Raw genomic sequence first — 3,859 nt, 5'->3', positions numbered from 1 at the left:
GGGAGTCGACAAATTTCCTCAATCAGATACAGAAGATGAATAAAAAGTAGATAAGTATAGTTAACTGATTTTGTTATCTTGTGTTTAACATGGAATCCAATTGTACAAATTTTAGACAGCAAAATATATTACTTTTAGTTTGAAAACGATGGCAACTGAATTCATTCTATTCTGTGCTCATGTACATAAATAATGTGTTTATATATTTATATATACTTGTGTATATATATATATATATATATATATATATATATATATATATATATATATATATATATATATATATATATATATATATAATCTATATGTATTTGAGTTGTTGGATTGTAAATGTCAAAATATTCGACTGGTTCCAATCTTTGTGATAAACACATAATTTTCTACAACATGAATGTGATAGGGAAACGAATTTTACCATTTAAATTTATATAAAGTAGTATTAGTAATTAATAAAACTAATAATAATAAATCTGTTAATAATAATAATAATAATAATAAATGATAATAACAATAAGGATAATAATAAATGAAACAAAAATAATGATAATAATTTGTATTATTTTGTTAATAATCAATATAATATCTTTACTAATAAGAATAACATCTAATTATAATGAAAATATTACAATTTACATGTTTCATTATTCATATCTATATAGTATATAGTAATATCGATAACTATATTGTTACTCGTAATTACTTCTAATATATTAATGTTACAATATATTATTTATGCAATGTTTTCTAATTATGTAATATATAACTGAATATTTATACATTATATATATTACTGTACATTTAATTATACATAGAATCATATCTATTTATATATAGATTTATATTTATATATATATACTACTATATATATATACAATTATGTTTCAGATGTTAACTAGATAACTATATATATATATATATATATATATATATATATATATATATATATATATATATATATATATATATATATATATATATATATATATATATATATAATAAACAATTAATCACATGTATAACATTATACATTTATTATCTTGATAACATTGACAAATTATGTTTGAACCTTTTATATACAATATACTCTATATATTTAAAATAACAAGCTTTAGTTATTTAAAGTCATCTTTCATAATAACTAAATTAATTAATAGTTCATTAATATATTTAATATAATTATTTACATATTTAATTATTTATATTTACATTTCTAGTTACAATTAAAGGTTCGTGAATCGTCGAGAATGGTCAAAGGTCAAATGATTTCATAAACTAGTTCAAAAATTTATAATTCAATTTAATAGACTTTGCTTATCATGTCGAAACCATATATTAATCAAGTTTAAATTTGGTCAGAATTTCCCGGGTCGTCACAGTACCTACCCGTTAAAGAAATTTCGTCCCGAAATTTGAGTAAGGTGGACATGGCTAACAATAAAAATGTTTTCATGACAATTATGAGTTTGTAAATAGAGTTTTATCATCATTGAGTAATGTGGATAAAACATTTCGATTATTCGAAGAGTACGAGTGAAGCTATCACAAAAGAGTGAAATGAATAAATGTAGGTTTGTCTTAACTGGTGACGTAGTCATGGTTGATTTCCGGAATTTAAGGGATTTAGAGAAAATCTTCGAAATCTAAAAGATTTGATTCTTCAGCGAATAAGAAAATTAAGATTTCTGATATTAAATGCGATCATCTGCCTTGGTTTTTCTGTCGGATATTATAAATTTACTTCTTCCGTTTTATTATTCTCACCATCCCTATACTTTCTTCCTTAATCCATACTTCTAAAGCTTGTAAAAATGCTTAATCCAATTCTGATCCTTGTCCTTATCCTAAATATCGCAACAATCATTCTCCTTTTCCAACTTCCACCGAAGGAATATGTTTTCTTCTACTTCGCCCTTGGGGTTATAGTGTTTTTAATTTTCCCGTGTCTTTATGTTGCGATAAACATTGATATACACGGTTTGTAATTTATGTGTTATTGGGCTTTATATTTTCTCTTATATTTTGGAGCTCTTTGCCTTTTTATTTTCTTTTCGATCTCTAGTAAAGAGAGTAACGGTCCAGAATTCGTAAATATGGAGTTTCGAATGAACTTAATGTTCTAATTAAGAAAGAACGAAATTGCACGATTTGATTTGTCAAATTACCTGAATCATTGAGAATAGAACTATCAAGAATATACTTTTTTTTATATGTTCAGAAGTTAAGCAGAATGAAAGAGTTATGTAACATGGCACATGATGACGTTATGTTCTGTGAATCATCATGTCCCATTAGAACTCAGCATGACTTACTGTAATATAATCACGTTGGCTAAGCGTCATTATATTATACTAACCCATGCTTCAACTCCCAACACTTCTCCATAATTCATTCATAATTTTTACTTAGATTTTACAGAATTTTCAATATAATGGAATACAGAAAACACGAAGAGGTAGCTAATTTCGGACAAGAATATTTATGAAAATATTCTCAGAAATATCGAAGATATTTATGATGATATTTTGGAATTTCTAAGTTCGAAAATTGATAAGGAAAAATTTTCCGCAATATTTTAACATGACTTCAGAGCAAGATATTCTCTAAAGATTTCGGCGGATCCAGAATCACCTGGATTCTTTGAATATAGGGTTTGGTCCTTGTCTTTGTCCTTGGTCTCCTTCACGGTTAGCTCAATCTATTTTTCAGTACTAAATTTTCTATCGAGCGTTCCCAACATTCCATTCTTATTATCAAACTTTTGGCCGTTTAGACCATCTATGATTTTGCTGTTTCCTCTGCATTTAATGCTACCATATCTGAATCATCGGTTATTAATCCGAGGTGGTTTCAAGAGAATTGTGTTTTTAAATGATTAAATGCTGATGATAATATAGTGGAATATAAAAGGTTCTCTGGTAACAATAAATGAGCACGCATACATATCAAGGTTATAATAAGGTTGTTTTGAGTGAAAAGTCGAAGCTGTCTTACTGGAGCTATGACAAAATTGGCTATTTTGAAAAAGAACTGCAACGTTATTTTGGGTAACAATAACACTAAAGGAATTAGCAGAGCTATGTGTTAAACGTTTACTCAGTTTCTGAGAGTTTTTCAGGTGCATAACTATGTGCATAAATCTTTCCTTCCGTAGATGAAATGCGGTTGGTTCATTCTCTCAATCGTGGTGTTTTCAAGAATCATGAAAGGTTTGAACGCACATTGTAATCGTTAAGATACAATTGAGGTTTATGATGAAATCAAGTGGCAAACTTGAAGAATTATTTAGTTTCATATGTTATAATTAACATTTTAATTCATTTTTAATTGTCCAATGTTGATAGTCCATTAATCAGTTTATATATATATATATAATCTTAGAATTAACCCACGACGTATTGTATACGTATTGTCTTTGCATCAACCCAGAGACGTATTTTATACGTATTGTCTTAGAATTAATTAAGACGTATTGTGTACGTATTGTCTTAGGATTTATCAAAACGTATTGTATACTTATTGTGTTAGGATGTACCAAGAATATTATTATACATATATATAATTACTGAATTCGTGTACATGTCTCAGACTCGATCACAACTCAAAGTATATATATTATTGTAGAATCAACCTCAACCCTGTATAGCGAACTTGAGCATTACAGCATATAGAGTGTCTATGGTTATTCCAAATAATATTTATACATGCGTCGATATGATATGTCAAAACTTTGTATACGTGTCCTAATATTTAAAGTGCGTAAAATAAATAACAGAAATTAAATGACGATAAATAAAATTGCTAGAATATAATTTGCGATAATTAAATTGCGGTAAATAAAATGTAACCAGTTAGCTAGGAA

Source organism: Rutidosis leptorrhynchoides, chromosome 7, assembly GCF_046630445.1.
Source record: "Rutidosis leptorrhynchoides isolate AG116_Rl617_1_P2 chromosome 7, CSIRO_AGI_Rlap_v1, whole genome shotgun sequence".
NCBI classification, from domain to species: domain Eukaryota; kingdom Viridiplantae; phylum Streptophyta; class Magnoliopsida; order Asterales; family Asteraceae; genus Rutidosis; species Rutidosis leptorrhynchoides.
This window is presented reverse-complemented; position numbering follows the sequence as displayed.